The sequence below is a fragment of the Equus przewalskii genome, chromosome 19 (assembly GCF_037783145.1).
Source record: "Equus przewalskii isolate Varuska chromosome 19, EquPr2, whole genome shotgun sequence".
Taxonomy (NCBI): Eukaryota; Metazoa; Chordata; class Mammalia; order Perissodactyla; family Equidae; genus Equus; species Equus przewalskii.
The window spans coordinates 7,224,235-7,248,778 of record NC_091849.1 but is presented as its reverse complement, the minus strand read 5'-3'; the positions used below and the strand labels follow the sequence as shown (position 1 = coordinate 7,248,778).

Here is a 24,544-nt window from a genome sequence, read left to right as displayed (position 1 = left end):
TGAAGGGAGGCATGTCAAAGAACTTGAGGACGTAATTTTGATACCCCCTTTGTGATGGTTTTAAAATAAGAGGCTACTTTAGGACTCAGGTGAGAAAAGAAAGGGGGTTGTAATTGAGCCCTAAAGCTGGGAGAATAGGGCACAGATTTGAGAGATAGTAAGGTGCTAGAATGGACAGGATTCAGAAACTGTTGCAATTAGACAGAGCTGGGACAATCAGAAGAGACGGGATGCGGAGGAGGAGGCGCAGAGTCAGGACATGTTAAATGTGACATGCCTCTGGGACAGTGGAACGGATTGTTCAAACTGGCAGTTGCCCAAGTAGGTCCTTGGCCTTAATCTGGGGGTTGTCAGCTTGAAAACTATGGGTGTAGATGAGATTACCTAGGCAAAGGGCATCAAGTAAGGGGAGCAAAGGGCCCAAGGTGGAGCTCTGGGCAACTCCTGCATTTGGGTTTGTATAGGGGAGGACAATCTGGCAAAGGAGGCTGAGAACGGGGCAATCAGAATGGGGGGAAAAATCCAGAAACTGAGGCCTTAAGGGAACCAAGAGGAGAGAGCGGTTCCTATATTGAACATGACGGAAAGGTCTGGTACGATGGCTGGATTTGGTGATACGGAGGCCATCGGTGACCTTGGCTGATGTGTTTCAGTGGAGTAAGGGGAGGTCAGATTGGATGCATTGAAGAGTGTATATTTAGAAGGAGAGAAAGTAGGCAAACTCTGTCGACAGCTCTTTCATGAAGGTTGGCTATAACAGAGCAGTAAATGGAAGTTTAAAAAAATTGTTTCAATACTTATGGGAGGGCTGCAGTGGACAGAGAGGAGGTGAGGAAGAGGGAGAGAGAAGAGTAAGAGAGTTCAGCGAGGGAGTGAGGTCCTTGAGAAGTCACCTGCCTTTGATCTTTGGTGGGGTACTTTCGCCTCTCTAATAGAATGGAAGAACATGGGATTGATGGGCATCTGTAGGTATGGGGTTTCCTTCGGATGCCTTCTGTTTTTCTTATGATGTGTAAGTCTAGGTTAGTGGCACTCAACTTTGGTCACATATTAGAGTCACCTGGAAGAACTCTGAGACCTCCCTCTGCCCAGACTCACCTCTCAGACTCACTACATCGGACTCTCTGGGTTGGAACCCAGGCATCAGTATTTTTTAAAGTTCCCCACATGAGACCAGAGTGCAGCCTGGGTAGAGGAAGGTTACTGCTGGAGGTGACCTGGGAGGAGATGGGGGTGGGGGTGAGTGGTCACGGGGACAGAGTGTGGGAGAGGCCACTTACCAGTGCTTCTAGGCTCTGTGAGGCCCCTCTGAGGTAAGTGCTCATGCGTTTTCTGTGCTGCCGGTCCACTTGGCCACATGGTTTCCTCCAGCAGAGCTACCTGCTCCGTTTCAGGTTTGATGACAGTAGGTAACTTTTGTGCCTCCATTTCGTCATGTGAAAACTGAACATAATGATAACTCCCTTATAGGACTGATATAGGACTAAGTGAGATAGCGGACATAAATGCCTATCACAGCTCATAGTACACAGTAAGTGCTCACTTAATGGTCACTATTACCATTAGCAAGTTACCCTCTTGACTAGAGGATGTGATTTAGGATGTGAGTAGGAGGGTAGTGAGTTAGAGCTAGAAAAACGTATTCTTAGAGAGGAGCTTGTTTAACAGGCTGTGAGGACTTCGCAGGGATGCTGAGCACGAGGGACCTACAGTCTGCTTTTGAAATCCCGGAGAGAGAGTGGACTGGAGACCCGTGGTCAGGAGTGGCTGCTCCGGCTGCCCTCACAGGACCACCGTGCAGGGTTCTGCTCACACTTTGTTTTACTTCCTTTCTCTCTCAGCACATCTGGTCCAGGGCACAGTTAGGGGAGGAGAAGATGTAGGATTGCTGCTCCCGTCACTGGGTCTGACCGAGCTGTACACAGTGATTAGGGACAGGCAGATCCAAAGCTCAGTTCACTGTGGGGGACATTCTTCAGAGGACCTGTTTCTGATTGTTCTGATCATCTCTGCCGGCATATTATCCTAACCAGCTACTGGTTGCACAGGCAAGGAGGGGCACTTTTCTCTAAACTGGGTATGGCGTTCTTCAGCAGATGAAAGGAAAGTTCCTTGTCATGAGGTGGGGCTCTGTCAAAGCCACGTTGAACATAAGTCATGCCTAGAAAAATGGACCTAATCAGAGCAGTTTTTTATCTTTGGGATGCATTCTCCCAATGTGATCTTTAGCCACCACGGTAAACATGACTTTAATAAGTCCTGTCCAAGATTATAAGGATGTTTGGTAAGAAGGAGCTCACGTGTCCTGCTCTGTGGCCAGCCACTGCTCTCATTGACGGCCATCTTGCCCACAGAGACTACAAGTCCCAGCACTCATTGCATGTGAGTCCTGGCCACAGCCCCTGCTAGTGGAGAGGCCTGGAGGCTCTCCCCCGCCTCCCCCAGAAATGCCCCTCCTTATCTTCCAGCAAGCTGACAGGTTGTCACCCAGGGCTTGACTCATGAAAATGCTTTGTTTCAGGGCAGTGGTGGTGATCTTTTCATTCCTGGTGGTTTCTTTACACCACGATGAGACAGGAAAAGCAAGATCTGTAGCAGAGTGCCGCCTCACTGCTCATTCATTCAGCCAGCGACCAGAACCCTGGCAAGATTGAGGGTTTTGTCAGATGGGAGCTGTGGTAGTGAATAAAAAAAGTGAAACCAGATGTTCTTGCCTGCAGTTGCTTCATATCCACGCAGGGGCTTGGAGGAAGAGGCTGTAAAAATGTCATAGCTCCTGATTCCCGAGGCCCAGATTTACGTGCCATGTAACCTTGCACCATAAATCCACCACCCTCGCTGGAACATCAGCTTCCGAAGGGGCAGAACCCAGCTGTGGTGCAGACCAGAGGCGGAGGATGGGGCAAGAGGGACACGGGTGGGGAGCACGGGAGCAGAGAGCCTGGCTGGGGACCAGCGATTGCTTTTCAAGAATTTTAAAGTGGGCAAAAGATTTTACAAGATAGTCTTGGAGTTTGGCCTTCTTAGGAGATAAACCAAACTATATTTTGCATTTTAGCCTGAAAGGGAACTTGGTTTCTCTTTGGAAAGTACCAGCAGATGCAAGAGAACTTGGTGGGAATGGAACACACACAAGCAGAGTTTTCACTGCAAGTTGAAGAGCTTGCAGGAGAAAGGAGAGGTGGGCAGGGGCCGGACCCCGCCTGCCCCAGGAGGTCATCCTCGGGAAGCTGGAATTTATCCTGAGTGCCAGGAAAGCCATCCGACTTTGGCTTTAAAATGGTGATTCTATCTGCTGTTTGGAGAATGAATTATGAGTGTGGGGGTGAGAATGGAAGCAAGGAGGCAACCTAGGAGGCCCTTACAGAAGTCCAGGCAAGTGATGCTGGAGGCTTGGATGAGTAGAAGCCGTGAACATGGAGAAGGGTGAATGGGCTCAGAGGTCTGGTGGCAAGACAGTGGGAAGAATCATGGATGTCTCCCAGGTTCTGGTGTGAGCAGCTGACTGGACAGTGGTAAGGCCAGCGGAACCAGGAAGCCTGGAGGAGGAGCAAGTTTGTTGAGATCCTGACTTTGGTTTTGGACACGTTGTGTTGGAAACACTTTTAGACATCTACGTGGATGTTTTAAAGAGACAATTGGATATATGGGTCTGGAGATACAAAGAGAGGTCAGGGCTGGGATATAAATTTGGGAGTCATGTTATAGACAATAATTAAAAAGATAGAAACGGAGCTGCTGCTCAGGCCGTAGTTGCTCAGTGCTGTCGACACCGTCACGGTGGCCACCTTCTGACGCCTGCAATAGGTGCCGCCGAGTGCCAGGGGGCCTGAGGTCATGGATGCAAACACATGCATCACTGTTCCTCCTCCTCCTGCCTGTGGTGCCATCTGTCCTTCATCTTTTCAGCTGAGCCCGCAAGTGGCTCCCCAGTTTCCCCAAGGGGCTCCCCTGGTAGCTGCCTGCCATTGATGGGAGTTCCCACGTGGCATGAAAACTCTTTACCATCCTGACTCTAGACCAGTGGCATTCTTCTCGAGTCCTCCATTTCTGTCTTTTTGCATCATGTGGCTCAAATTTTCTGCTCTCTTAACATTTTCCCAGCTTGTTGACATTTTACAGTGAGTATAACATTATTATTTTATTATTCGTCACTAGACAGGAACAATTTGCTTTTTCATTTGATCTATGTTGCTTAAGTGTTACATTAGTTTCCAGTACATTCTAAATGGCTAAATTCTGCTAGCTGACTTTATACAACATTTTAGGTATGTGTCTGACCAGCTGATGGTCAGGATGTCACTTAGCGATGCCTGTTTATAAGGATGCAGGTTACAGTAGACCCTTCTGTTTGTGCTTATTGTGTTCCGTGCAATTTCTATTTTGCACAGCAACTATGGTTTTTATTTGTCCTAATTAAATAAGAACAATGTTCAGTTCAGTGGATTCTTCATATAAAATGACTCAATCTCCCCCCTCCCCTCACCCCCAAATAAGGCTGAAAACAGATGCATGCTTGTCCTGTAGTTAAAAATTGCGCTGTGACTGAAGCCAGAACATATGTGCGGGAACAGCTGGGGGCGTGTATTGTGGTCTAGCTCGGAGCTGTGGACCAGCAAGGAAGGCCTGTAGCCATTTGATTTACCATGTAGCAGAGCCTGAAGCCAGCACTACTCTGGGACTCTCTCTCTCTGTTGACCTGTGAACTCCCCCTCACAGAACGCACGGAGCTCACAGAAGTGTCCTGAAAGGAGCACAGGGAGCCCAAAGCTCCCACCTGGCTCCCAGTGGTGCTCTCCACTGCCCTGCCTACTCTCCTGAGGGCTTCGCCTTGGCTGGTACCTTCCTCCAGGGACTAGAGCTTCAGATTTCACCCCCTTTGGGGAGCTTTGTGGCAGATAACTGGGATAAAATGCAAATTGGGGGATCATGAGGTGTGGGATATATGAAAGCGTATAGGTCAGAGTGTTCACAGGAAGTATAGTGAGTGAGACGCACGGAGCTCCGGTAAGAGCCAACAAGTAGTGGCGGTCAGCAGACAAGAAGGCGAGCGCGATGCCGACTGAGACGCAGGGCTGTTGTTGGGCGGCTGCCAGCATCAGGGGAAGTGGGTGGTGAAGCCAGGGAGAAGCAGGTTTGGGAGAGTGATGCGTCAACACGCTGCAGACGGTTGTCAAGATGAGCGGTGGAATGTCCATTAGATTTGGAAATTCAGCACGAACTGGTGACTTTAATAAGAGCTGATTAGTGGGTCATGAGGGGTCCGAAGCCAGCCTGCAGGAGGCAACAAAGACGTAAGGGAAGCTACTTTTAAAGAATCCGACAAAGAAGAGGGACAGAGGTTAGAAGCAGAGGGAGCGGAGGGTGGAGCTTGTCGGCCTGTGTCTGTTTGCTGGGCTTTGCTGGGAGGTTGGGGTCGGGGTTTGTGGTGGGATCCATTCACTTTCACTTCCCATTATAAGGAAGAAAAAGACGGGCACTGTTGGTTGGCAACCAGAATTGTCCACTATAGCGTGTGGGTTCTTCTGTCACTTATTGTGATGGAGGTCTGATGGTTTGTCTTCTAAAGCTTGTCTTGTTTCTCTAGAGGTGTGCCTGGAGGAAGGTTCAGAGTGCCGGGGAAAAGGGGAGGAGTCACAAGCCCAGAGGGCCGCCCACGCCTCAAATCTAGCCCCTTTGTGGTGTGATCGCTCCACCGTGGCGCCTTCGGGATTCAAACCCACAGACTCTACTCTTCCGGGGCCCAGTCAAAGTCAGCTTGACGTCACGGCCCCGCTGGTGAAACTGTTTTGTACGATTTCTACTATTTATTGCCGGAAGAACATTTTTGTTGTTTGTTTTTGTCATTATTTTGGTTTTAATTGGAGGAATCTTGATGATAAGACAAAGGATTTAGGGGAGAGGAATGGACAGAAAAGAGGGAGGGGATTCTGGACGAGGGAAGCCAGCATGGGGTCAGCATGCAGGGGAAATGGAGGGATTCCGGCAGGTCTACCTGACAGGGCTCCACTTCTGAGCCTGGGGGAGGAGGCAAGGGTGGCGGGGAGCCTGGGCCAGGAAGTTCAGGGAATTCATGCCTGACAACCCGGTTACCTTCCCTGTTCAGTAGGCAGCAGACTGTCTACTGTGGGGGAAGACAAGGATGTGGTGGGGCTTGATGAGAACATCTGAGATTTACCTGTTGTGGGGGCTGTGGGAACTGAGCAGGAGGAGAAGGCTTCCTTGTCACTGCTCGCCTGGCCGGCGTTAGTGGTGTATTCATGGTGTTCGTGGCACAAATGGTCCAGAGTTCCCTCCATCAGCACTGTCAGGATGTGGACGGAAGGAGGTGTGTGGGGAGGAGAGGAGGGAATCAAGATTGTAAAGCAGGTGAGATAAATGGCCAGGGTGCCAGGAGGCCAAGGGAGCTATGGGTTCTGGCATGAGCCACCATGATTCCTTGTCCTCTCCCTTTCCCACCTGCCCCAGCCTCTTCATTGAAAAACAAATTTATTTCACTGCCTCTCTTGTATCCAGAGAGAGGCCTCTGGGTCCACTTTTACTCCCTCTGGTAATCCACACCCGGAAACAATGGACTTTGGGTAATTATGATGTGTCCGTGTCGGTTCATCATTGGTAACAAGTGCACCTCTCTGGTGCAGGATGCTAATGGTTGGGAAGGCTGCAAGTATGGGGGCAGGGGGCATATGGGAACAAGACCCCACTGTAAGGAAGAGCCAGGAACAGGGGTGGGCCAGGCTGGTTGGGAGTTGGGAGCAGGAAGAGCAGAGCTATGCTGATAGACCAGACCACTATAGCGTTCTGTTTCTTAAGAGGCTTTATTTTTTAGAGCAGTTTTTGGTTCACAGCAAAACTAAGTGGAAAGCCCAGAGATTTCCCATGTACGCTTTGAGTCCCTCATAACTTCCCCCACCATCAATATCTTCCACCAGAGTGGTACATTTGTTACCCTTGAGGAACCTACGTGACACCTCATCATCGCCTAAAGTCCGTAGTTTATGTTAGAGTTCACTCTTGGTAGTGTACATTCTGCTGGTCTTGACAAGTGCATAATGACATGTATCCACCATTATAATATCATACAGAGTGTTTCACGGCCCTGAAAATCCTCTGTGCTCTCCTATTCAGCCCTCCCTTCCCCCAGCCCCTGACTCCCACTGGTCTTTTTACTGTCTCCATAGTTTTGCCTTTTCCAGTGTGTTATATAATTGCAATCATACAGTATGTAACCTTTTCAGATTGACTTTTATTTAGTAATATTCATTTAAGGTTTCTACGTGTCTTTTTGTGGCTTGATAGCTCATTTCTTTTTAGCACTGCATAGTATTCCGTTGTCTGGCTGTAGCATAATTTATTTATCTATTTACTTACTGAAGGATGTCTTGATTGCTTCCAAGTTTTGGCAATTATGAATAAAGCTGCTGTAAACATCCGTGTGCAGGGTTTTGTGTGGACATAAGTTCTTAACTCATTTGAGGAAATATCAAGGAGTACAATTGCTGGGTCATATGGTAAGAGTATATTTAGTTTTGTAAGAAACTGCCACACTGTCTTCCGAAGTGGCTGTACTGGTTTGCATTCCCACCAACGATGAGAGTTCCTATTACTGCAGGTCTTCACCGGCATCTGTGTTGTCAGTGTTTCGAATTTTAGCTGTTTTAATAGCTGTGTAGTGATATCTCATTGTTGTTATAATTTGCATTTCCCTAGTGACATGGGATGTTGAGTGTCTTTTCACATGCTTATTCGATTTTTGTATATCTTCAGTGAGGTGTTGGTTCAGATCTTCCACCCATTTTTAATTTGAGTTGTTTTCCTATTGTTGAATTTTAAGAGTTTCTTGCATATTTTGGATAATAGTCCTTTATCAGATATGTCTTTTGCAAGTATTTTCTCCCAGTCTGTGACTCATCTTCTCATTCTCTTGCTGGTGTCTTTTGCAGAGCAGAAATTTTTAATTTTAATAAAGTCCAGCCTCTCAATTGTTTCTCTTGTGGATAGTGCCTTTGATGTTGTATCTAAAGAGTCATTCTCAAACCCCAGACCATCTAGGTTCTTTCCTATGTTATCTTCTAAAGAATTTTATAGTTTGTATTTTACGTTTGGATCTATGATCCATTTCGAGTTAATTTTTGTGAAGAATGTAATATCTGTGTCTTGATGAATTTTTTTGCACGTGGCTGTCTAGTTGTTGCAGCACCGCTTGTTGGGAAGGCTATCCTTTCTCCTTTGTCAAAATTTGGTTGACTATATTGACGTGGATCTACTTCTGGGCTCTCTTTTGTGTCCCATTGATCTATTTGTTTATTCTTTTGCCAACAGCACACTGTCCTGATTATGGTGCTATTTTTGATTTATCTGTTATAGAAAATATCTATTGACTTCCTACTAGGATTAATGAGCTCTCTTATACTCTCCAATTCCTCTGTCCCCATTCTCCTCATATAGTTATATCACTATTTTTAGTTAAATCAATAATCACTGTTTATAATACCAAAACTGGGTCAATAATGTTTATAGCAAATCTGAGTAATGTGTTATGATTACATTTTTATAGCATTTTGTCTTCCTTTAAGATTCCTATCTGCCTAATTTATTACTTACATGATCTATATATATATATATATATATATATATATCTCTGAGGCAGTGTAAAAGTCTGTCTAAAATTTCTTTGATTCTCTTTCCTTCAAAACGTAGACCGCTTGTATTTCACTTGCCTTTTATGGGCTGTTGGTAGTGAATCGCTGCTCACAAATAAAATATGGTGGAAGCGATGATGTGTGACTTCTGAGACTAGGTCATACAAAGCATTACGGCCTCCTCCTTGATCTTTCTCGTGGATTGCTTGCTCTGGGAAAACCAGTTGCCATGTTGTGAGGCCACTTAATCGGCCCTATGGACAGGTCCATGTGGAAAGAAACTGAGGCCCACTGCCAACAGGCAGCAAGAACTGAGGCCTCCTGCCAACAGCGATGTGAGTGAGCCGTGCTGGAAGCTGAGCTGATAGTCCTAGTCATGCTTTCAGCTGACTGGAGCCCCAGCAACATCCAGACTGTAACCTCAGAAGAGACTCTGAGCCAGAATAACCCAGCTAAGCTGCTCCCAGATTCCTGACCCTCAGAAACCGTGAGATAATAAATGTTTATTGTTTTAAGTCTGTAAGTCTTGGGGGAATTTGTTATACAGCAATAGTTAATTAATATAATGTCTTTAATTTCTTCCTGATTATCACTTTGTCACTAGATCTGCCACATTATCTACTCTGTCAAGTCTAATTATTTTTTTCCTGGATCCTTCTCCCTTTCGGCTCCCATCTGGACTGGTTACTCTTGAGAGCTGCAGCAGAGCTGTTATCTTCCCAGCCTGCTGAGGGCTCACTGGTTCGTGGATCCCTTGTCTTTCCTTCTCATTCCTTTTCTTCACTTTTATTCTTGCCTTTCCCTGAAACCCATCAACTACTACTAGTTAAGAAAAGGTGTATGAGAGAGAAATTTTCTTAATCCTTGCATATCTAAAAATGCTTCGCCTGCTTTCATTCTAGATCAGTAATTTGGTTAATTATGCAATTGAAGGTACAAAACTGTTTCCTCTTAGAATTTTGAAATCATTGATTACTCTTCTATCATCCGATGTCATATTTGCTGTCCAACCATTTTCATTCTTGTTCCCTTGTGTGTTACATAGTTTTTCCCTCCTTGGAAGTTCTAGGCACCCCTATTTGTCCTTATTGTGGTGGAATTTTATGATCATGAGCCTTGGTATATAAGTTAGGACGCTTTGCTGAAAGTAAAGAAAGCCCCATTAAAATGACTCATACTACAAGTGGATTTATTATCTTGTGTAATAAGAAGTCATGAGATAAGGTGACTCTGGGGTTGATTCACTTAGTGGCTGAGTTACATCCTCAGGGACCCAGGTTTGAAAAATCGATCTGTTCTGCCAGAATACATTGGGTAACTTCCTTTGTGGCCAAAATACGGCAGCAGTTTATATTCTAGAGGCAGAAATTGGGATTATCTCTTCCCCTGACTCTTCTTAAAACTGTAGGATATTTCCCAGAATCAATCCCATCCTCAGCAGACTTTCCTTCATGGCCCTATGGCTAAAATTAGGTGTTCTGGCCCTTCCTAAATGAATCGCTAGACAAGGGGAATAAAATTAATATGATTGTCTTAGACTAATCAAGATTTATTCCCCAAATCTGAAGATGAGGTCAGTTTTCCCTGACAACATGACTTGCAGTGGAACGTGGGGATTTTCAGTAAAATCTGAATCTTATTACAAGGAAGAGTAAGGCAACCAAAATTGTCTGCTACAGCGGGTGTGGGCTTTCCTGTCATTCATTGTGATGGGGACCTAATGGTTTCCCTTCTAAAAACCTGTTGAGTTTCCTCTGTACTGATATCCCTCTTCTGTGCTCTTTGTCCTTGTGGGTTTATGACATTTTGTTCCTTTATTACCATTTTAATAGGATCTCTGAAGGGAGAGGTGATAAATGTGTGTGTTCAATCTGTCATCTCTAATTGGATGCCCCCAGCCAGTGTTTTCCAAACTGTGAGTTGTAACCTGTTAGTAAGCTATGTCCAGTATTTTAAAAAACGAAACAGAATAGAAAATACCAGATTGTTTGTATTGCATATAGTAAGGTTAAATATTGTTTCATGAAATGTTTGTTTCAGTTGAGTGTGCGTGTGTGTGTGACCTGGCCAGGCATGTTATGTGTTTCTTGCTATAAGTTGCAAACAACAATTTTTGGGAAGCATTGCTTTAAAGAAATATCTTTGAGCATTTTGTGCTCTATGGTGCTGTCTTATTTGGGTTGGTTTTACAGATATGTGAGGCTAGGAGAACACAGGAAGCACATCAAACTTCAATAGGTTTGAAATAAGGTGGTATATGCATGAGGAAATGGCCTTGCTGTCTCACAGAGAAACTCAAAATCCCATGGAAATAAATGTGTTACCATCATCATCCTATTAATTTCTGTTTTCCAAAGGAAGAAACTGCCATCCAGAAATACACTCAATGCCCACGCAAGGTGGCAGGCGGGTGGGCCCGAGACTCACATTTCTGGCCACCGAATGCGGAGCTTGTGTAAGATCTACGTGCCCTCCCCTCCCCCTCTGCTTCCAGGCATAACCTGTCCATTCAGCAAACATCTGTCAAAGGCTGCATTCCCCAAATGTTTGGAGAGCCTGAGACAGAAAGGATGCTAGGCTTCTGCTGAGTTACATAACGTAGTAGGATCAAGGTTTGTTTTCGAGGCTTTTCACTCAATCTTGCCATTTCCAGGCAGCTGTGTTCTTCAAAGACTAATGTGTATTTCCTATGCCTAAAGATTTTCAGGAAGTAAAACCATCTTTCTGTGAAATCAATGTTTTTAGATCAAAATGTGTCGTGATTGGGAAGCTCTTGCTTCTGTCTGGGTGCGGGCACCATCGGCCACTCTGGTAACATGCATGGAAACCTCGTATTTAGTTCCCATCCCGGGGCGATAGGGCTGGCCTGGAGGACTTCTCAGTCCGGCTGCTCCTGTCTCCTCAATGGCCGTTACCATGGTGTTCTGCCTTCTCTGCTGCCCTTCCTTGTTTTCATTTTGTCATTCTTGTTACATTGTATTTTCTGCTTTTCATTGGTAAAATTCTTTTTTTTTTAACAGGTTATTGAAATATCTTTGACATAGAAAAATTCTATATATTTAAGGTGTACAACTTGATGTTTTAATATATGTATACTTTGTAAAAAGATGACCACAAGCAAGCTAATTAACATATTCATCACCTCTACATAGTTACCATTGTGTGTGTGTGTGTGTGTGTGGTGAGAAGATTTTATTTCAGATCTATCCTCTTCACAACTTTCAAGTATACAATACAGTATTGTTAACTACAGTATAGTCACTATACTATGCATTAGATCTCTAGAACCTATTCATCTTGTATAACTGAAACCCTTTGACCAACATTATCCCATTTCCCCCTCCCCTCTGCCCCTGGTGACCACTGCTCTACTCTCTACCTCTATGAATTTGACTGTTTTAGATTCCATATATAAGTGAGATCATACGGTATCTCTCTCTCTATGTCTGGCTTATTTCACACAGCACAATGTCCTCCAGGTCCGTCCATGTTGTGGCAAATGGTAGGATATCCTTCTTTTTAAAGGCTGAGTAATATTTCGTTATATATTTATCTATCTCACCTTTTCTTTATCCATTTGTCTGTCAAAGGACACTTAGGTTGTTTCCATATCTTGGCTACTGTGAAAAACAATGGGAATGCACATAGCTTTTCATGATCCTGATTTCGTTTCCTCAGGATATGTACCCGGAAAGGGGATTGCTAGATCATACAGTAGTTCTATTTTTAATTTTTTGAAGATCTTCCATATTGTTATCCAAATGGCTGTACTTAAAGTTCTTTTGTTAATCTATATCTACTTCCCCCAACATTTTCTCCTTCTTCCCTTTTTAACTTATCCAGTTATTTGTCTTCACTGGTTGTTGTTTCCTCCCTACTGTCCCTGTTTTATTCATTCCTCTTCTTTCTTTGTCCCCGAACACTTTGTGCTTCAACTTTTCTCTTCTCTTCCTTACCTCCTCCCATGCATGCTTCCCCCTGTCTTTCCCCAAAGCCTTTTGACATCCTCCTTACCACTCACTTAAAAGGCCTAGAATGGGCAGAACACCGTTCAGAGACAGAAGGCAGTGGGGCAGGACAGCCTGGTGGGGATAACTGATGAGGAGGCTCTGAATATCAGAGCTGGGCCCCCCCAGAAGAAGGGACTCCCCAGCCAAGTCTTGTCCAATAACTTCTTCATAGGTTACCCATATGACATCATAAAGTTCACTTTTTACCAAATTTGGTGGCTACTCAACATTGGGAGACTAGCAACAGTAGGGTGCCAGAGTCAAGATCTGAAAACATCTTGAAAGGCTTGAAGATGGGCTGAGTCTAATAAGGAAAAAGCCACTTTCTTCACTTGGATGAGAAAATGAATGGCACAAGACCAGGATGGGGGAGATGTCAGTGAGCAGTAAAAAAGACTTAAAAGTTTTTAGCCAAGAGTAGAGTAAAAAGGAGCCACCAGCAGGTATGACCCTGTCCCCTACAAAAGCTCATCTGAGGTTAGGCTACATTAGAAAAGCTCAATGTCTGGGGTAAGTCATGCTGCTCAGGAACTACACATAAGAGGGAAACAGCCAACCATCCACATTTGCCAAGAGCAACCGGGAGGGTAAGGAGCTGGAAACCAGACGATGCCAAATAAGTTGAAAGAACTAGGGATGGATAGGGAGGTGAAGAAGGATGTGATAACCACATTCAAATATTGAGGAAGAGAAACTAGACTTATGGCTCCAGGGAGGAGGACTAAATTCCCTGGACTCAGACTTCGTTTTCAACATAAGGAAGTACTTGGCAGCAGTCAAGGGTGTCCAAAGATGGTCTGGACTGCTTCATGTAGAAGTTGTCCCTCTTGTTGGAAAAGTCCTAGTGCTTGGTGGAATGTTTCCAGAGAGATTCATACATTGGATATTCAGTTGAACAAGATGCCAGTCGTAACCTTTTATGGTTGATACTAATACTAATAACAATAGTAATAACTAACACTAATTGGCTGGCTGCATGGTGCCCAATGCAATCCTTGCAACAACACTATGAGATACTTACTATTATTACTATCATTTTAGAGAGGAGGAAACGGGTTTAGGGAGGTAAAGAATGTGCCCTAAATCACAGACGGTGAAGAATAAGGCCTCATTGGTGAGTGGGAGTAAAAATCTAACGGCTCAGGTCAAGAGAATATCTAATGGTAGTTTAGTACAGACATGGGAAGGCTGGAGTGGAGTTGAATGGTTTCCTCCATTATGGCTGCAAACAACAAGGGCAGATGGTTTCTGTAGTCTGTATAGGAGTGGTCCAGCAGCGAAGCCCAAAGGCACAGAGCAGAGCTGTCTCCTTTAGCTAGGTGGAATGAGTCTTCAAGCAACCAATCAATCAATCACACAATATAATTTTTGTCTGCCTTAATAGTTTTTTGGATAATTTATGGGGAGAATTTCATGAAAACCACAACTGATCTTTGAATTACAGTACCAATAAGTTTGCTTCTGATGCCTACATGATTGGAGAGGAATGGTTCAGTCCTTCAGTATTCCCTGCATCAACAGCTAATATTTTTTACTTCTCAATATTTAAAATTCAAACAAACAGACTTGGAGTTCTTTTATATTTTGTCCAGCTTTTAAATTGTCGTCAGTGGGAAACTTAGTCTGAATCCCTAGGCCAACGCTGTTGGAAATTGGAGGCCCTCCCAGCAACGTGAAGTTCCCCATTCAGTTCCAAGCGTTCTATTCTAGATTGCGAGTGTTACTTCTATAATTAGCATGTCCCCAGTTTAGAGGCTCCGTAGTCCTTTTCGCTGGAAGCCATTGGCTTGAATGAGGAAGGAGGAGGGCCCACAGGCACATCCCAGTGGCCAAGTGGACAGCCTTGGGGCGCTCAGAGGTCCTGGCACTTGTTAGCCAGTCTTGCTAGCCTGCTGCTCAAGGCCTGCACCTGGCTCTCAGTAGGCAGGATTTGAAAACAAAATATATGTGAATGAAGCTCAATAAACAGTGATCACTCCATAAAGAAACACCAGGCATAGCAACAGACTGAACGATAGCACAGTGCAGCCCAGGGACTAGCTCAGGACTCACTGCTGTGTCCTGAGGCCGGGGTGGGGTGGGGGTGGTGCCTCAGGGAGGAGAGGAGAGGATAGGGAGACTGGAGTTCGGGTCAGGGTGGGGAGGAGAATGGAGTGAGAACCCTGTGGCCTGTGCATGTGGTGAAAGCACAGTACTGGGAGTTTGGTCACTTGTCACCTTCAGCTTGACACTCAAATCCGCCCAGGCCTTTTGGGGCAGAGACTATCATTCAAAGGTCTCCCAGTCCCCTGGCATCATCAGTTGGGGCTGTTCCAAAGAGCTTGTGGGGAGAAAAGAATAATAAGATTGCACAAGTCCCCTTTGCTCCCTGCCTCTGGTGACCTGGACTGAGGTAAGGCCCAGCCCACTGCTCCAGGTTTTTCTTGTCAGCATGCAGAGCCCTCTGCTCAGGTGGGACACCTTGGTGAAGCAGAAAGAGGTGTGCTGCAGGAGGAGGGACAAAGGCCACCCTTGTTTACGGGAGCCCTTTGAGATGCAGAGCTGCTCTCACAGGGGATGCCCAAATGCCAGCTCGCCTCTGTCCTGTGGAAGGATGCCACGTTCTTACCTCTCTGGCAAGGCCCTGGGGTGTGAGCTGGGAGTGTGATGCATGTCTGTTCAGAGCCAAGCACTGGTCTCAGAACTGGGTCACCCCATGGACAAACAAAGATGATATATCCCGATTGGTAGGATAGGATTTCGTCTTTCCTTGTAAAACCCCGCCGTGCCCCCAGCGTCTGCCAGCATCAAGGCGCTCCTTTGTCCTCTCGTTCCAGAAGGCTGAAGAGTGAAGTGACACAGAGGGCACAGCGCCCAAAGTCTCCCCACACGCCTCTCTGTTCAAGGCCCTGGGCATCTGTGCTGGCTTCTTTGCCTAGAGGCCACGGAACCCATCAAACGCGGTCTAAGGGGGCAGGAGGTGTTGGCTTCTCTCGAAAGCCTGTATCTCCACAGTTTTATATTGCTAGCATGTGCTGGGGCACGCAGCCTGGCTTTTCCAAGAGCAGTGTTTCACTGGCACAGCTTTGCGCTTGGAGGGATGTTTCTCTCTCTTCCATCCCGCCCTCCCCCGTGTCTTTCTAACTTGTTTTTCTGCTGACATGGAAGCCCAGTGCTTTTGCTCTTTGAGACACCCTGTAATTGGAAAAAGGGAATCTGCGCTGAGTTATGAGTTAGCACATGCTGCCCTCTAACGGCTCCTGCCTTCTCGGCTTCCAGGCTCCGTTGGGAACAGACGCCCCAGGCCTTCATGGAGGGTCCGCAGCAAGATTCCTTCTGAGTAAGCTGTCTCTTTCCCTCCAGCCAGCTCAAAGAACCAGCCCTTGCTCTTGAGGTGGAAGATGTCAAAAGTCAGGCAGCTTTGATGTGTGTGGCTGTGAGAGAAACGGCCTAATGTTTCACTGCCAGATGTGAAATGACTGGACTCTTCTAGTCCAGGAGCACTCCTTGGACCCACCTATCCTATTGCTCATCCTTTCCACCTGCTCCCTTACAGCTCCTTGCTGGGTCTTGAGAGGCAAGCACAGTGCCCTTGCTGCTCCCTTATAGCTCCATGCTGTGCACACAAAGGGGCTTCCTTCTCCTGCCCTTCTGGCAAGAGAGGCTTGGGGGTGAGGTGAGGCATGGGGTAACTGCTGCTGAAACACCCCTCAGACTTTCCAGTTGGCGTCTCGAGAACCAACTCCAAAGCCAAGAGAGTGAGGGAGAACACAGAAACCTCTCGAAATAACATCTGTTGAGTTAATGTTTGAAGAACTTGAAGAAAGTGTTTGGACATAGTCCAGTTCTGTTTCTAGGGAAATCTAGGACTTAATCAAGGAACAAAGTTCATAGGTGTGGGAGGAAAAATTAGGAAACATTTTGTTTTGGTAGCTGGAAAGCTTGCCTCCAGAAGTGATGGAAAGAAGCTCAAAGAGGAACTCGTATCTTTCTCCAATTGGCCCAAATCTGGCAAAAGTGAAGCATCATGCTTCGAGCTCTGCTGCTCGCAGGAAACAACATGGAAGTTGGTATTCGCAAGCTGAGATTGTTTTATGTGGTGAGGCTTCTTGAGGGAAAAAGGCTTGTGTGAATCAGAGAGAAGAACTGGCTTCTTCAGGTTTTCTTAAATTGGAGGGGGGTGGTCACCGAGATTAGTGCACCAGTTCCTGGGGAGCTGGGATAGCTGTTTGGTGGGGGCAAGCCTTCACTCTCTTCTGTCCTCTGGAGTGGGCATGGAGCACAGAAGGCAGAGAAGGTGGGATTGAAATTTGACATAATGAGCCTGATTTTCATGTGAGGTTTAGGTCAACTGGATCACCTCCAATATGGTCACTCCTTGTAGAAATGGAAGAAGCATTTTTTAATTTTATTTGGATCTCTGGCTGCAAAAACTTGTCATTAAGAAACACATCTTTCCCCATGCAACTTTAAAGAGTGGAGCTGCTTCTTCTTTCCAAAAATCTGGAGCAAATTCTGAAAAGATAAAAATAAAGAAGTTTCTAGCCTTTGACAGAACAGGCCTGAAATGCTGGCCTTGTTTGTCTTTGGGTGCCTGGTGGTGTGGACTCAGCCCCAGATGCTTGCAGTAGCTTCTTGAAGCGAGGGCCGCCCTGTGCACATGCTGTCCAGGCCTGACAGCAGGTCCTGCTCTGGGCGCTGAGGCCTCGCAGATAAAGGATGAAGCTAGCTCTTACTGCTAGCTTCCTCGGGAACAGAGCTGGGCCTGCAATACACGTGTATTTTCCACCTCAAGATGTGGTTTGTCTTATAGCCACACCTCCCCCTACTCCCCACCTCAGCTCAAAGATGGCAGAGTGGGGCTTTGGGAGATGTTTTCTGTCTCATTCAGGTGGCCCTTTCCTTTTCCATAACATCTTATTCAAGGCCAGTTCCCACTCTGGGGAGAGAAGTGTTTCCCCAGAGCTGGGTTCCCGCTGAGCCGTGCACGTTTATTTGGGTAAAATCAAAGGTGAACAGAGGGCCCTGGGCTTATATGTTTTAAGAAAGGGTGTAACCAGAGGAGGACCTCTAAGAGTTCTTTTATGTCCCCAGCATTCTGTGATTTCCGGTTACCGTTCCAACAGTGGTTAGAGGAAGCCTGGGAGATGCAAATGTCATGGCACCTGGGGAAAATGGTGGAACCCCCAACAGTGGGACCTCAGGTCATGAGAATTCACACTAGGCTCCAAGTCCACGAGAGATAATAGGGTAGCACGCCGAATCCAGGCTGTCCTTCCATCTCGGCTTTGCCACTTTGTAGAATCAGAGGCAAGTTACTTCTCCCAGCCTCAGTGTCTTCCTTAGTGAAGGAAGATGTTGTGAGCAGTATTAGAGGAGTTCAGTGCTTAGCGTATTGTAAGATGCCAATATTATTATCTTTTAAACGCTCTGATTAAAAGAACCAAAAGGAAGTGAAGTGTGGAACTGTCTTCTGTGAGCCCTACGTCTCATCTGGGCTCGTGATCAGGTAAGGAAAGGGATTTGGGATAAACAGAAATGAAAGCTTTGGGAGAAAGATGAGGAGGCAGAGAGAGAGGAGGGCTGGGACCTCTGCTGGGGAAGCTAGTCAGATTACAGCCTGAGCCCTGTGAGCAGCACTGGGGAGCAGACATTCGGGAAAGCACGAGACACACAGGGAGGAGCAACCTGAGAAGTCAACTCTGCAAGGGAATCCAGCAGACAACAGACTCTGGCAGAACCCTGGGCTGAGGGTCTGGATAGCTGCAGAGAGAAGTTTTGGCTGGGAGTGTGAAAGGGGACCTGAGGGGGGCACCCCAAACTGGGAACCAGTCCAAAGGCACCAGCCTGCCAGGCTGAGAGGGAACTTGGAGCAACACAGCCCATTAAGCTCTGATTAGTGATGGGCTGCGGGCTGGTTCAGGTAAGGGTGCACCTGCGGCTCACCCCATCTCGACAAGGCTCGCACGGGGAGCTCTTCACACACCTGAGTCTTTTTAACTCTGACTGTTCGACTAAACCCAGACTGGGCTGAGCAGCCTTTGTGGGGAGGGGTTCCTGGGAGAAAGTTTTTTTAAAAAAACGGACTTTTTTCGCGTGGTTTTTCTTGCCCATTCACAGAAGTGGCAAGGAAAACAAAAATAGAAGTGGCTTCCTAAACTTGGGAGCTCCAGAAGCTATTATAGAACAAAATGTGAGCAAAAGTTAATAGTCTATCATATTATATTATTATAGACTTTAGATGATCTTTCATCCTTGTGGCCTTTCTTGTATAGTTGGTTTTAAATTTTGGTTAATATAACTTTTTTAAACTTTTAATTTAAGTACAACATGCATTCAGAAAAGTGCCACAAGCCTAAATGTATAATTTTCTAAAAGTTCACAAATGAAAACACTCCCACACTAGCACTTAGATCAAGAAACAGAACGTGACCAACACCCCGGAGCCCGCCCTGTGCCCCTTTTCCAGCACCAGTCCTCATCTCACGCCATAGTTTAGTTTTGCCTGTTTTTTTCTTTTTTTAAAGAATTAGTTTTTAATTGTGGTAAAATGCAAAAACATAAAATTTATCATCTTAGTCATTTTTAAGTGTATGGTTCAGCGACATTAAGTACATTCACACTGTCGTGCAACCAACACCACCATCCATCCACAGAACTCTTTTCATCTTGCAAAACTGAAACTCTGTCCCCATTAAACACTAATTCCTCATTCCCCTCCCCCAGCCCCTGGCACCCCCCATTCTGCTTTCTGTCTCTGTGAATCTGACGACTTTAGGAACCTCATGTGAGTGGAATCACACAGTATTTGTCCTTTTGTGACTGGCTTATTTCACCGAGCATAGTGTCCTCAAGGTTCATCCATGTTGTAGCACGTGTCAGAATTTCCTTCCTTTTTAAGGCTGAATAATCTTCCGTTCCACGTGTAGACCGCATTTTATGTATTCATCTTTGGATGGACAGTTGGTTGCTTCCACCTTTTGGCTTTTGTGAATAATGCTGCTATGAACACAGGGGTACCAGTGTCTCTTTGAGACCCTACTTTCGCTTCTTTTGGATGTATGCCCAGAAGTGGAATTGCTGGGTCGTGTGGTAATTCTATGTTTAATTTTTTGAGGAATCACCGTACTGTTTTCCACAGCTAGTTTTGCCTGTTTCTAAACTTTATATACATAGAACCATTCAGTGCATACTCTTTAGTCTAGTTGTTTCCGATCAACCTTGTGTTCGCGAAACTCAGTTTTTGTTGACTCGGTTTCTAACAGGCATCCAGTGTTGTGAGGCATTACGATGTACTTGATTTTTGTTTGTCTATTTCATATTCTCCCATATCTTACTAAGCTATGTTTTTATGGGTAGATCCTTCCAGTTCTATTATTTCGCGCTGTAGCATTTTGTAAGGTTATTGAGTAGAGTACATATTTCTTCCTTAAAGTTCAGCAGAAGCCTTTGCTGAACACATTTGTGGAAGTGATGCTGGGTACTGTGATTCTGGCCCCCTGTGGGGACATCAACCGCGGCCCTTTGTTTCTGCTGCCGGTAGACTTCACAGCCAGAGGCAGCTGTCTAAGTGGAGATGCCTGCATGGTCCACAGGTTGGCCTACTGATATGGCAAACGTCCTTTCCAATTTTAAGACTGCTTCTATACTTTTATGAGAGAGGACTTTGGTCAGCCATTCAGTAACCTTGGGTGATAACCACTCATACGATAAGATGGCCCCACATTTCCACACCTGCTCTAAACGGGCTTTTCTAGTGAGCCCTTCCATCCACAGCCACCCATTTAAGAAAGCTGCAGTGGGAATCACATGTTTGCACATCCCCTGAAGCACCTCTGGGCTTCACTGAATACTTTCCTTCCTTTAACCGTTTCTATAGAGAGCTGAGAGAGAAAAATAGCTTGTAAATCAGATGATCTAAACAAAGACTTGTTTAAACGTTCCAGCAAGTTCCAGGTATGCTCAAGGGAATAAGGGAAGTGCGTCCTAACTAGGTCAGTTGGAATGTGGTAGCCACATCACGCTAAGAGTTTCCTAAGAGGAAGGCAGTTCTAGGAATTGAGACGAGGGCCTGAAGGTCCAGCCGCCCCCTCCCTGTGGCCATCAGCACAGGACTAGAGAGAGCTGGCAGAGCTCTTTGCATGCTCTCTGCTAATTTGGGCTGGAATGTGGAGGAGGGGAAGCAGCGCTTGATATATTTAGGTGGAGTCAGGGGTCCTGGGTTTGAGTCCCTCTTGACACTTACCAGAAACCTGATATTGAGCATGTCACTTGACCCCACAGAGTCTCACTTTCTCCACTTGTGGAAACAGCATAATTTATAGACTTACATTGCATTTTGTCTGTTGTCTTTTTTTACACCTCCGTTCCCAGAAGGTCAGATCTTATCTTGCCGGGAGGTTTGTGGTGTCGGACTGGAAGCCTTTGCCTGAATCCCAACCCACCCTCCTGGATTTCGTTTTGAAAGCTCAATGTCTTTTAGGAGATAGTGCCAGCTAGTGCCCAGAGAATGGGGGCTGTGTGGGAGTCGGGGATGGAGGCTGGTGACTTATCCTTTGTTTGTTTTCAGTGAGAGGAAAAAGCTGAGGGGCAGGGAAGGTGTTTTTCTGTAGCCAGAAAAGAGTTGGTGGGTTGGGGATTCCAGAAGAAGCCCCAAGAATCTGAGTCCTGTGCTGTCACAGTCCCAGCTCTTGGAAAGGTGGCCAAACCTTAAAGGGGAATGGCTGCTTGGCTCCCTCTAAGCAGCATGCAGACCTCTTCAAGGTACCAAGCTGGCCAAGGCAATGACAGGTCAGGGATAACCAGGGGGACAGAAAACCAGAAGGGTCACCTTGAAGCTTCTCCTTTTCTGATGACCCTGGGACCTTTACCTTTTGAACAACTGCAAGAGCTGGGGTGAGAAGTGATAATGGCAAAAAGGGGTGAGATTGAATCAATTTGATTTAATAAAAATGAAGAAATTAACATTTCTTATGAGCTGAGTTTCTGGAGCAAAATTCCACCTGGCCACATATAAATAAAATGGGGACATCCTAGTGTCCAGCTAACTTGACCATCGTGGCAATTAAGAGAAGTGATATATGTGGAAAGCACTTAGCAAATTGTGAAGCATTCTGCCTGTTCCTACGAGGACCCAGCTCTCCTGATCATGGAGTAGGTCCCAGGCTCTCTTATGAGTTGGTTGGGAGGAAAATGACCATGGGGAGGCAGGCTTCCAAGGGCTTTTGCGTGGGGTGCCCAGCGTCTGTTGCATCCATCAGCAGACCAGAGCAGGATGTTGACAGTTGGGGCTGCTTCCTTTGTGGGATGGAGCAGGGCGTTGCCTCCAAATGCTGAAGCTGCAGACTTCACTTAGTTTTTCATGGAGGAGAGCGTCAGATGCACCTTGGGGTGAGCATGGGAGATTTTCCGACAGGATTCTGTGTTCACACTCTACCATGCCTCAGCTGTCTGGTCCATCACAGCCACAGGGAGTCCTGGAAGATGGCTGCTTTGCTCCTGTGGTAATAAGTCATTTGCAGAGAATTGGAGATCTGAGCAGAGTGGGCCTTAGCCAGTCGCGTCTAGAACAGTGTGGAACAATAGAAATCTGATGCCCCATAATTTGAGCAACATGTGTTATTTCAATTCTTTTTAGTAGCCACATTTTAAAAAGTAAAAAAAAAAAAAAAGAGAAGTGAGATTAATTCTTATAGTTTATTTCATGTACTCCAATGTATGATAAATACTATCATTAAAAATACTATCATACAGGGGCCAGCCTGGAGGCATAGCAGTTTAAGTTCACATACTCCCCTTTGGCGGCCCTGGGTTTGCAGGTTCAGATCTCAGGCACGGACCAATGCACCAATCATCAAGCCATGCTGTGGTGGTATCCCACGTGAAATAGAGGAAGATTGGCACAGATGTTAACTCAGTGACAATCTTCCTCTAGCAAAAAGGGGAAGACGGCAACAGATGTCAGCTCAGGGCTAATCTTCCTCACCAAAATAAAACCCCACCTATCTTACAATATATAATCAATGTGAAATATAAAAAAATATAATATACTAGTATAAAATATTCATGAGATATTTTATGTTATTTTTTGTTTTTCTTTTTTCTTTTTTTTTTTTTTGAGGAAGATTAGCCCTGAGCTAACTACTGCCAATCCTCCTCTTTTTGCTGAGGAAGACTGGCCCTGAGCTAACATCCGTGCCTCTCTTCCTCTGCTTTATACGTGGGATGCCTACCACAGCATGGCTTTTTGCCAAGTGGTGCTGTCTCCGCACCCGGGATCTGAACCGGCGAACCCCAGGACACCAAGAAGTGGGACATGCAAACTTAACTGCTGTGCCACCAGGCCAGCCCCTTGTTTTTCATTTAAATGCTCGAAATCTAGAGCACATTTTATACTTATAGCACATCTCAATTTGAACTAGCCACATTTCATATGCTCAATGACCACATGTGGCTTCTGGATTAGACAGTGCAGGTCTACCCCAGAAGCTCTCAGCTGGGGGAAACCCCTTCCCCTGAGGGTGTCTGCCACTGTCTGAAGATAGTGTTGATTGTCACAAGTGGAGTGGGTGCTACCGGTATCTAGTGGGTGGAGGCCAGGGATGCTGCGATGCATCCCACAATGCACAGGAGAGCCCCCACAACAAAGAATGATCTGTCCCAAGGTGTCAATAGTGCCAAGATTGAGAAACCCTAGTCTAGACCAATCCCCCTCCTCCTTTCGTTCTCAGTGGTGGGAATGAGGCCCCGAGAGCCAGGTGCTGACAGGACAGGTGCTGACACCAGGTCTCCCGATTTAGCCCCAGGGCATTCCCTCCATCCCCCGTGGCCTCCTTCAGGCACATGATGGTAGCAGATGTCCCCAACTCTCCTTCCAGCACAGCTCCAGAGATGAACATAAGTGATAGGGCACGAGCCACAGGCAAGACACCAACCCCCAACAAAGTTCCACAGCACAGAAGTTTCTTTTGTGTTACGTGAAAATTTAGGGAAAATTCATACGCTTGTCAGAACCTGAAGACAAGCCCGAGAGACAAAGGAACTGCTGAAACCAGCAGGAATTCTGCAGCTGACACTGGGCCAACTCTGGATGAGGCCTTCAAAGCATGGGGTGTCAGAGGGGAGCATCTCCCAATAAGGTCGAGTTTCTTACCCAACTACCAGACGACCAGGAACTGTTTTCTGAATGTCCATTTAAATGTTTATTCTCATCAGTCAGTGAAAAGTACTTTTCTGTGACTGGAAGCCACGGCTTAGAAACACAATGACCAAATGTGTTTGCCTCCCTTGATCTCCTTAGGGACCCTTTCTCACCCACCCTCTTAGGTATGCGGATACGGACTTCTTGAAATGTTTGTAGAAATTGGGAGGGGAATGAGTGAGTGAATGCATGAATGAATTGCATAGAGCAGCTTCGGATATAAACTGGCCTTTCTTCCCATTCATTTCCCTGTTAAGTAACCTGGTTCTTTTACAGTTGTTCACTCCTGACCTTTGGCCTCCTCTGCTGGTGTTGCTGCTTCTCACCGTCTTTTCTGTGTCCAGCCCCATTCTGCATTCCTGATTGTGTCTGTGGACGGCCTGATTCCATGTAGGGAAGTGATGCTGTGAGAGTTCCCTGGACACCTTCCTCCCCAGCCATGGGCCTGGCCTTGGGACTCCCTACAAAAAACTTCCTTTCCCTGTGTCCCACGCTCCTGGAGACATTCAGACCTCACTTCCTGCATCTGTGACCTCTGAGCACTCCTTGAGCCTGTCCAACCTCCCCGGGGAGAAGACACCCTTTCTGTGTGTTTCTGCCAACCAAGAGCCCTTCAGCCTACGCGAGGCATGCTTTATACCTGTGGATATAGTTGCTGGTTGACAAACCCTAGGCAGCCATCCGTTCACCCAGTTCGTGTTTTATTTCAAGAC

The 24,544-nt window shown here is 46.1% G+C and overlaps 1 long non-coding RNA gene across 2 annotated transcripts in view; it reads left to right on the top strand.

The window, feature by feature from the left end:
• The first annotated feature begins 8,977 nt into the window (after window positions 1–8,977).
• LOC103549287 (uncharacterized) overlaps window positions 8,978–24,544 on the top strand; it is a 63,645-nt gene continuing 48,078 nt past the window's right edge. For both annotated transcript variants that reach the window (XR_011529553.1, XR_544489.2), the window contains exon 1: window positions 8,978–9,129. This is a non-coding gene — a long non-coding RNA (uncharacterized lncRNA). The remainder of the gene's footprint in view (window positions 9,130–24,544) is intronic.